The following is an 11445-nucleotide window of genomic DNA, read 5'->3' on the forward strand; positions in this document are numbered from 1 at the left end:
GCATAACCATTATGCTGTCTACCCCTGCTAATTCTTTTGTATTTATTTATTTTTGTTTTATTTATTTTCTTTTAATGAGAAAGTGTAGATACAGAGGGAACTATACCTAGAGAGAGCAAGAGACCAGAACACTGCTCAGTTTTGGCTTACATTGGTGCTGGGGGTTGAACCTGGGACCTCAGAGCCTCAGGCTGGAAAGGCTTTCAGTAAATGAATATAGTAAAGAGGCATGCTAAAATCAAAATAAAGAAATCCACTGTGTTTCTATACACAAACTAAACTAAAAGAATAAACATTACTCAATATCATCAAAAACAAAAAAAAGAGCTATGGGTAGACTATTTTTGGATAGAGACAGAGAAAGTGGGAGGAAAGGGGGAGATATAAACAGGGAGAGAATGAGAGATACCCACAGCACTGCTTCACCGCTTGTGAAGCTTCCAATCCTGCAGGTGAGGACCAGAGGCTTGAACAGGTCCTTGTACTCCATAACGTGCACCATACAAGATGTGCCACTAGATGGCCCCACACTAAGGGTAACCTTTAAAAAGGAGGTGAATGACCTGTGCACTATAAACTAAAAAGCACTGTAAAAGAAATAAACAAACAAAAAAAATGAATGATAGTTTTTGCTATCTTAGAGCATTGTACAGACTCAAAGCATTTCCTATTCATAGACATTGTTCACAGATAGAACAAAACAATATATGAAACTATAAAAGAAGTTAATTAAGCCAATTTCTTTTTTTTTTATTCCCTTTTGTTGCCCTTGTTGTTTTATTGTTGTTGTTGTCGTTGTTGGATAGGACAGAGAGAAATGGAGAGAAAGATAGACACCTGCAGACCTGCTTCACCGCCTGTGAAGCGACTCCCCTGCAGGTGGGGAGCCGGGGTTCGAACTGGGATCCTTATGCCGGTCCTTGTGCTTTGCGCCACCTGCGCTTAGCCTGCTGCGCTACAGCCCGACTCCCTAATTAAGCCAATTTCAAGAGGTTACAAAAGGAAGTATGCCACTGCCTGGTTTCAAGCTGTTACAAAACTAAAGTAACCACAACATGGCACTGAAGTCAAAACAGACACATACATGGGACTGTTAGTGTCTCAGACATGAGTGTCTTTGCATAACCACTATGCTGTCTCCACAGCCCAAAAAAGATTTTGTGTAGTAAAAAATATATATATATATATATTATCAGGGCCAGGTGGTGGTGCACCTGGTTCAGCACACACATTGCATACACAAGGACCCAGGTTCCAGCTCGAAGTCCCCACCTGCAGGAGGAAAACTTCACTAGAGGTGAAACAATGTTGCACCCCTCTCTGCCACTTTGCTCTCAGTTTTTCCTGTCTCTATCCAAAATAAATATTTTTTTAAAAAAGAAGCCTTACTTAAAATTATTGTCAAAACAAAAGATATCCTACTGAATCAGAAGAGGTACTTGCAAATCAGACATGCCATGGGCTTAATATCCAAAAAATATATATATATATAAAAACTCAACAACAACAAAAGCATCCTATTTAAAGAAAAAGATTTAAACGAGCACATCTTTTTTTTAAAAGCAGGTGTGTGTATTGTATTATAGAGTAAGAGAAATTAAGAGGGGAAGGAGAGATTGAGTGGGAGAGAGATACCTGCAGCACTGCTTCAACTATTGTGAAGCTTCCCCCCTGCAAATAGGGACTGGAGGCTTAATCCCAAATCCTTGTGCATTGTAATGTGTGCACTCTTGCCCCAGAACAGACACATCTCCAAAGAAGACATAGAGATGACTAACATGATTACTACTAGTGAAATACAAGTTGAAACACTGAGATACCATCTTGGGCCTGTTATCCAGAAGACAGGGAACAAGTATTGGAGATATGAGGGTTTTTATACTCTGTTGGTTGAAATGTAAACTGGCAAAGATATAGAAATCAGTATGAAGGGGGGCTGGGCGGATGAAGTGCATATACCAGGAAGCACAAGGACCGGTGCTAGAATCCCTGTTTGAACCCCGGGCTCTCCACCTGCAGGTGGGTCTCTTCACAAGCGGTGAAGCAGTTCTGCAGGTGTCTTATCTTTGCCCCATCTGTCTTCCTTCCTCTCTCTGTCCTACCCAACAACAACAATAGCAATAATAACAACCAACAGCAAAGTTAACAATAATGGGGAAAATGGCCTCCAGGAGCAGTAGAGTCATAGTGTAGGCATCGAGCCCCAGTGATAACCCTGGAGGAAAATAAATAAATAATAAATAACCAATATGGAGAGTCCTCAAAAAGATAGAATTTCCATAAGAATGAGTTACCCCACTTTTGGATATGTGCCCCAAAATATTCAAAAGTACTGATTTTAATAGATACCTTCGGGGGTCGGGCGGTGGCGCAGTGGGTTAAGCGCATGTGGCGCAAAGCGCAGGGACTGGCGTAAGGATCCCGGTTTGAGCCCCCGGCTCCCCACCTGCAGAGGAGTCGCTTCACAGGCGGTGAAGCAGGTCTGCAGGTGTCTATCTTTCTCTCCCCTTCTCTGTCTTCCCTCCTCTCTCCATTTCTCTCTGTCCTATCCAACAACGAATTGCATCAACAGGGGCAATAATAATAATAACCACAACGAAGCTACAACAAGGGCAACAAAAGGGGAAAAAAAAAATGGCCTCCAGGAGCGGTGGATTCATGGTGCAGGCACCGAGCCCAGCAATAACCCTGGAGGAAAAAAAAAAAAAAAATAGATACCTTCATGCTCACTGCAGTTTTGTCTATAATAGCCAGTCAGAGGAAACAATGAATAGATTAGATAAAGATATGGTATATAGACATATGCAAATTGTCACCTGTTAAAAAGGTGAAATGCGGGAGTCGGGCGGTAGGGCAGCTGGTTAAACACAGCGCAAAGTGCAAGGACTGAGTAAGGATCCCACTTCGAGCCCCCAGCTCCACAAATGCAGGGGAGTCGCTTCACAAGCGGTGAAGCAGGTCTACAGGTGTCTATCTTTCTCTCCCCCTCTCTGTCTTTCCCTCCTCTCTGCATTTCTCTCCTATCCAGTAACAACATCAATAATAACTACAACAATAAAACAACAAGGCAACAAAAGGGAATAAATAAATATTATATAAAAAAGTGAGATGCTGCTGCTATTTGCATGTGCCTAGAAGTCACTGATACTTCGTAAAATAAGACAGAACACTGATTTCAGAAATGATGTGTGTATGTGTGTAAGGAGTAATGAACTAAATACATGAAAACTTTCAGTCTATAAGATCAAATTAATGATTACCAGAAGAAAAAGGCTAAAAGATGGATGGTAGGGCCTGAGTGGTGGCACATGTTGTAATGCACAAGGATCCAGGTTCAAGCTCCCAGTCCCCACCGGCAGGGAGAAAGCTTCATGAGTGGTGAAGCAGGGCTGCAGGTGTGTGTCTCTGTCTCTCCTGTACCATCCCCTTCCCTCTTGATTTCTGGCTTTCTATCCAATAAGTAAATATAATAATTAAAAAATGTGGGTGGGTAATCATGTACAGAGGTCATTTGTATGGTAAAGAATAGAATTTTGACTTACGTGATGAATTTAATGTACATATGTTATTGAATTACAGTGGCATACACCTGAAACCTATATGCTCACATCCTGTGCTGCTTGATTTTAAAAATTCTTTGAAGCGAGGGGGTCAGGCAGTGGTGCACTGGGTTAAACGCTATAGTACGAAGCACTCGGACTAATGTAAGGATCCCAGTTCGAGCTCCCAGCTCCACATCTGCAGGGGGGTTGCCTCACAAGCCATGAAGCAGGTCTGCAGGTATCTATCTTTCTCTCTATCTTCCCCTCCTCTTTCAATTAAATGATGCTTAAATGGACTTGTCTGTAGAAGTATGTAGATGGTGGAGAAGCTATGGCATGATCAGCAAGGAGACCATTCTTTTTGAAGTGTTTATGAGAAACTAATCTGGGGTAATAGTGCTATCAAGAGGATTAATTAGGACAAGGGAGAAAGAACTAACACAAACTTCTCATACATTTATAAGCAAGTTTTGGAAGGAAGGTCTTGTTTGGGGACATCTACTGAAAGGTTCAGCCTGTCTAGTTTCTTTTTAAACATTTTCTGTAAGTTAAAAACATAATTCTCAGGGATGGGTGGTGGCACACCTGGTTGAGTGCACATGCTATAATTCTCAAGGACCCAGGTTCAAGCCCCTAGTCCCCACCCGCAGGGGGAAAGCTTTACAAGTGGTGAAATGGGGCTGCAGGTGTCTGTCTCTCTTTAAAAATTTGTTTTCAAAAAAGTCATAATTCTCCTTTGAACAACAGTAAAGCCAAAAACCCCTGGAAACTTGACATGGAAGGTAGAATATTAATCTATCAGAATGACACGATAGATGCCTTATAGTGAATTTTTAAATTGTATGTCTTAAAGCTAATTAACAATTACAATCAAAACACACATAGCACTTCCCATTACCAGTCATTGTGCTAGCACTTCACTTGTTATAGTAATAACCCTGTTATTTTACAGGAGCAGAAACTGGGAGGCAGAGTAATTGTCTGTCTGGGTTCCATAACCATTAAGTAGTAAAACCCAAATTTGAACAAATGCTGTACGCATTGAATGAACTCTAAGCCCCAGTTGGATCTTCTTTGAGCATATAGGCTGTGTCTTGTTTATATACTTTCTCTGATGATTGTGGTAGTGTTTTATGAAAGGAAATCATCTATGTTACAGGTCTCTGAGTTTAAGGAAGTGGAGCTTGAAGCACAATTGTATTTCTCAACAACCAACGCGCTTTACTTTTTGTTTCTTTGGTATACTTTTCTTGTGACTGTCAGTATTTGTTCTGTTCAGGCGTAGACCTTGAGCAAAAGAGAATAATTAAAACTGTTCCCTGAGGAGATGGTTTATCATTTTAGAAAAATCATGATTTTACACCTTATTTTATGGGTTAAGTTCCACTGTGGTTTCTACGGCACTGATTTTGAATTTTTCCAGGTGCATATTTTTTAATGGTTTCCCAGCGATCTGAAGAGTGACTGACTCCAGCTGTTTAATTCCTAATTAGCCCGAAAAGGGTTATTATATTTCAGTACAATGGGAAGAACAATTGTCATCCAACTGTTTCTGAACAACCCTCCCTCAGGCAATGCCTTTTTCAATTTTTTTTTCTCTCCCAAGGTTTTGGCTCCTTTTTTTTTCAAATCCCCCTTGATGTTTTTATATTTATTTATTTATTTGCCTCCAGGGTTATTGCTAGGGCTCGGTGCCTGCACCACGAATCCATTGCTCCTGGAGGCCATCCTTTTCCCCCTTTTGTTGCCCTTGTTGTTGTAGCCATCGTTGTTGTTGATGTCGTTAGTTGTTGGGTAGGACAGAGAGAAATGGAGAGAGGAGGGGAAGACAGAGAGGGGGAGAGAGAGACACCTGCAGACCTGCTTCAATGCCTGTGAAGCGACTCCCCTGCAGGTGGGGAGCTGGGGCTCGAACTGGGATCCTTATGTCATTCCTTGCGCTTTGCACCATGTTTGCTTAACCTGCTGCGCTACCGTCCGACCCTCCCCCCCCATGTTTTTAATGCTTATGGTATCATTTCAACTTATGTTATATCCTGAACTGAAACCCCCCCCTTTTTTTCACTTATCCAAAAACCTTGTTTAACCTCTCCAATCTACCCCATTTCAATGAGTCATTAACAAAGCAGGAAAGCCTGGTAGCCTATTTTCCAAGTCTCCCTCCTATGGAGCAAGTTGCTATGACAGATTTGTGAGATGAGTAAACTTCTTTGGTAGGGATTTAACTAGTGGCTTCCACTGCATTCCTGGTGGGACCCTGGAATGATGACTCACAAAGTTTGACTCATTGTAGAGAGAGTTAAAGGAACGATGCAGGAAGCAAATGTTCTCACTTTAGTGTTAACATCTTTTTATCTTCGGGATGACAAGAGTCTGAAAGCAATGCCAGCTCTTTAAGCTGATGTGAAATTGTAAACAACAGTCAGCTCATGGTCATCAGCACCCAAAAATAATGGGTTGAGTCACTCAATAAATAAGAATCCAACATAACCATAAGCATTTCAAATTGTTTAGAAAGGAACTTTTTAAAAAAATTCTCTTTATTGGGGATTAGAGGTTTACAGTCAACAGTAAAATACAATACTTTGTACATGCATAGCATTTCCACATAACAGTACAGCTCCCACTAGGTCCTCTTCTGCCAAAATGTTTCAGGACCCAAACCCCCCACCCCCCACCCCAGTCTTTTACTTTGGTGTAAAGAGAGGGACTTTTGACAAGTTGTTTCTAATTTCCTTCAAGAACTATATTTAAAACCACATTGAAAAATCAAAAACTGGGATTGGGTGGTGGTACACCTGATTGAGTGCACATGTTACAATGCACAAGGACCAGGGTTTGAGCTTCTAGTCCCCACCTGCAGGGGGAAAGCTTCATGAGTGGTAAAGCAGTGCTGCAGATGTTTCTCTCTTTCCCTCTCAATTTCTGGCTGTCTCTGTCCAATAAATAAAGATAATGATAATTACGAAAATAATAAACTGGGGCCAGGTGGTGGCATACCTGATTAAGCGCTCACATTATAGTGCTCAAGGACCTGGGTTCAAGCCCCTGATCCCCATCTACAGGAGGACACTTCACAAGTGGTGAAGCAGGTCTGCAAGTTTCTTATCTTTCTCTCTCCCTCACTATCTCCCCCTCCCCTTTCAATTTCTCTGTCCTATCCTATTAAAAAAAAAAAAGAGAGAGAGAGAATGCCTTTAGTTAGCATATTACTACTGTCTGGTTGAGAGCAGAATAATGATGTAAGTACTGTATGTAATCATGATGTTTTTAATTTCTATTTAGATGTAAGTACTGTATGTAATCATGATGTTTTTAATTTCTATTTATTTATTATTGGATAGAGACAGAGAGAAATTAAGATGGGATTGGGAGATAGACAGAGATACTTGCTGTTCTACTTCACCACTTGTGAATCTTTCCCCTTGCAGAAGGGGGAAGGGGGCTTGAATCTGCGTCCTTTCACATGGTAATATGTGCGCTTAATCAGATGCACCATCACCTGGCCCCAAGGTATTCTCTAAATTGCAAAGATGATTTTGCCCATTTCTGGATTCAAAAATCTTTTTTTTTTTTTTTTTTTTTTTTGCCACCAGGATTATCACTGGGCCTCGGTGCCTACACTACGAATCTACTGTTCCTGGAGGCTATTTGTTGTTGTTGGGTAGGGCAGAGAGAAATCGAGAGAGGAGGGGAAGACAGAGAGGGGGAAGAAAGATACACACCTGAAGACCTGCTTCATCTCTTGTGAAGTGACCCCGCTGCAGGTAGGGGAGCCGGGGGCTTGAACCGGGATTCTTGCACCGGTCCTTGTGCTTCGCGCCATCTGCGCTTAACCCAAAACGCTATCGCCCGGCCCCAAAAATCTTAAATTTCAATAGAACTTCTTAAGAGTTTCATCAATGTGTTTTATATCTTTCAGTGTACTAGTTCCTTAATACTTATTACAAACTATTAATTGTCACAGGTTTGGTCAACAGTTATACGAGAACAGTTAGAGAAGCAAAGTCTTGTACTCGCTTCGGCAGCACATACACTAAAACTGGAACGATACAGAGATTACAATGTCCCCTGTGCAAGAATGACACGCAAGTTCGTGAAGCATTCCATATTTTTAAACAGTTTAGGACAAAAGAAAAAAAAAAGGAAAGTTCAGGCTAAATGGATCCACCTAGTATCCAGGAATGTAAGTATAGAAAATATTCACACTTAAGACACACCATCATGAACTTTCACAAAGCAAGTTTAAATTCTAATGTTAAAAACTTCAAAGAAAAAGTCCAAGTGCTTAGGAAGAATTAACAGTCATACTAACATCTGGGTTTGTTTTTTTTTCTTTTATCATTTGATTGGAGGCATAATGGTTTGTTGACATATGGGTACAACTCCCCGCGACAGGTGTCTGCAAAACAGTCTCACCCCAATTTAGGTCTTTTTCCGCCATCATGCACAAGGACCCCAAAGCCCACACAACCGCCTTTCCTGGAGTCCTTTGCTTTGGTGCAGTACATCAAGAAAACAAATACATCCTTCCAAAGAGATCTATGTATACCTATGTTCATGGCATCAGATATTTTTTTCCAGAAGTACTATAGAATACAAAATAATGGCACAATAAATTTAAAATTCTGTCATATTTTCAATCTAAAAAATTCAGAACCACAGTTATGAATGTCGTGTATATATAATTATTCCTTCTATGAAAATTCTCCATTGAATAAACCACACAAAGGAGGCCTTTGAAATCAAAAAGTGTAATCTCCAATAATGATTATAAAAGAGTTTCATAAAGATTTCTATGTAGTTAGCACTTGAACAGTTAGCTTCCAGTAGAGTTAGAAAGAAAAGGACAAAGATCAAAGAGAAGGAACACTAGAATAAAGCCAATGCTTGAACTTAGAAGAAGCTCATAGTATATGAAGGTGTTCAAGACAAGCCCCTCCCTCCAAAAAAAAAAAATTCTGAACAAGTCTTAAAGAAACCTCTTTGGCCTGCAGGTTACTTTAAACTGAGGAAGATGTGCACCCTGGAATCTCTAGATCAACCACCTCCTCCCCATCAAATGAAGCACTTTAGGTGTTGCTGTTCTCATTGCTAAAACAGAAAGACTGCTACTTCTCAGGTCTCTTGTTTGGTACCGGAACAGCCCTCACCTCTTGAATTCTACCCGGGTGAGGCTAGCTGGTGGTGCAACTGTTGAGCACACATGTTACCAAGTGTGAGGACCCAAGTTCAAGCCTCAGTGCCCACCTGCAGGAGGAACTCTTCGTGTGTAGTGAAGCAATGCTGCAAGTGTTTCTCGTTTCATCTCTAACTCCCCCATTCCTTCTCTGTTTCTGTCTCTATCCAATAAATAATCATTCAAAAAATAATTTTTAAAACCTCAGTGAGGTTTTGTTTGCAGTTAAAATTCCTTCACACTGATGGTATATAGAATCACGGTAGCTCTTTTGTGTGTGTTACTAATAACTCATCCTCTACTTCTTTTTTTATTCTTTTTGATTTTTTATTAGCAATTTAATACTAATTTAAACAATGGCCAGGTAGCAGGTGTATAATTCCATAAGGTTCCCATGACCAGAGTTCTGGGTCCTCAGTCCCTCCATTGGAAGCTATAGCAGTTTTCTTAAGGTTGCAGATATGGCTTAACTATTATTTGTATTATTATCTTTCTCCATTTGTATCCCATCTTGTCTTTCTTTTCTAGTCACACATAAACCTATTACTACATCCAAATGTCCCTCCCTTTTGTCTCTACTCTTTCCAGGTCCTGATGGAGTTGGAGTACAGAGATCTCTGGTAATCTCCCCTACCATAAACTACTTCTCATGTCAGTGTGCCTCATGCTTGCTTGATCCTTTGACCTCTGAAAAACTCATTAGAGCATAAGATAGCTTCTTTTCTTCTCCACAGACACTAAAAATAGCATAGTGCAAGTGAGAAATTTATTTAAAAACAAAATTCCTGAGCAAAATGAATTAGAGAACCAAAGTCCTGGTTCAAATGTGATATAAAGTGATATGCAGCATTTTCTCCTTAATTTTCTTGTTAAGTGGCATTAGGACAAGCTGCTATTCTCACAGAGGAGAAAATGACATCCAAACAAATTGCTTCACTGCTTAAGGAACAATACTTATGCGAATATAAATATAGTATTGTTATTTAATTGGGTTTCTGTTTTTAGAGTTGATCTAAAGACAAAATAGTAAATGCTTGGCTATGGTGATCAGAAACATAATCACAACCTTGCTAAAAGGGAGCTAAAAGAGATTTGATATTAAAGTGGAGAAAGTATAGATGCTATTTTACAAAGTGGGGAGTCAACAGGAGATGCCTAAGCATCTGTAGTGTGATATTCTTTTGCCTCCAGGGTTATTGCTGAGGATGGGTGCCTGCACTACAAATCCACTGCTCCTAATGGCTATTTTTTCCCTTTTGTTGTTTTATCATTATTGTTGTTACTATTATTTTTTATTACTGTCATTGTCGTTGGATAGGACAGAGAGAAATCGAGAGAGAACGGGAAGACACAGAGGGGAGAGAAAGATAGACATCTGCAGACCTGCTTCACCGCCTCTGAAGCGACTTCCCTGCAGGTGGGGAGTCAGGGGCCTCGAACTGGAATTCTTACACCAGTCCTTGTACTTTGCGCCATGTGCACTTAACCCACTGCGCCACCACCCGGTCCCTGTAGTGTGATATTCTATTATACTTTTTAAGATTTATTTATTTATTGTAATGAGGGAAATTGAGAAGGGGTGACTAGAGCACTGCATAGCTCTGGTGTATGACAATTCTAGGGATTGAACCTTGAGCCACGGGACTTCTGGGACCTTAGGCACACAAGTCTGATATGCTACCTCTCTGCTATCTGCTCAACCTATTTTAAACTAGAAAAGTAAATAACAATTTAGAAAGTAATAAAAACATGAATATTATATTTTGAGAGGACAAGTACTGAAAGTACCCTATCCCATCTTCCAGGATAGACCTTCTGGGTCAGTTCCAAGACGTGTGTGTGTGTGTATGTGTGTGTGTGTGTGTGTGTGCTAGAATGAACTTTGTCTACAAGTTGAATAGGCCATGCATGCATGCTAGGAAGATGATCCTCCAATCAATGACAATGAGTTTGTTCTCAGTGAAACAGCTTTGGGTTGCCTTTTTCAGTGGGTCACCAGAGATACTAAGCCCAGTTGCCTACCAAAGATACATCATTCATTAATCCGTGTATTCTTTGTCTTTCCTCCCTTGTGTGTTACACTTCCTCACTCCTTCACTGTGTTTCCCAGAATTGCCTTCCAAATAACTATACTACTTGTCTATTGGGAAGGGACTCTTTCTTGTCTCCACAACCAGGAAAGTGACTCAGTGGGTGAATGCAGGGTTTGTGTGCGTAAATTCCAGAGTTCTTTTCTAGATACCACACATTGGAGTGATGATATGGTTCTCTCTTTCAGCCAGTATAAATAAATATTTTTTAAAAAACTCTGCCTCAGATTTTTTTTTTGGAAGATAAATTATAAAATGTGAGTCAAATCCTCTTCTTTCCATAGCTATTGAAAGGCAGTGATTTTCTAAATTTGCTACAGTACAGAACATGGCAATTTGAATATATTACCTAGTCCTGAGGTAAATCCTTAAGAGAAAGTCAAGTGGAAATATTTTTCATTTAGAGAGACACAGAGTGGAAAGATAATATAGAATCAGAGCTTTATTCAGTGCCAGGGCACCTCTCCTATAACTGAATTATATATCCATATAGTGAAATAATGAAAACACTTAATAGTAAGCTTTTGAAGAGGATAACACAAAGTTCTTTCACTAAAAACAAACTCATCCTCATTGATTGAGGAATTATCTTCCTAGTACTTCTCTAGTCTATCCAGCTTGCTGACAACACACA

General features: G+C 40.2%; 1 non-coding gene across 1 annotated transcript; it reads left to right on the forward strand.

Annotated features, from left to right (window-relative positions):
• The first annotated feature begins 7554 nt into the window (after nucleotides 1–7554).
• LOC132542755 (U6 spliceosomal RNA) lies at nucleotides 7555–7658 on the forward strand. The gene has a single exon (XR_009553729.1). It is a non-coding gene; the product is annotated as a U6 spliceosomal RNA (small nuclear RNA).
• The last annotated feature ends 3787 nt before the right edge of the window (nucleotides 7659–11445 follow it).

Source organism: Erinaceus europaeus, chromosome 1 (assembly GCF_950295315.1).
Source record: "Erinaceus europaeus chromosome 1, mEriEur2.1, whole genome shotgun sequence".
Lineage (NCBI taxonomy): Eukaryota > Metazoa > Chordata > Mammalia > Eulipotyphla > Erinaceidae > Erinaceus > Erinaceus europaeus.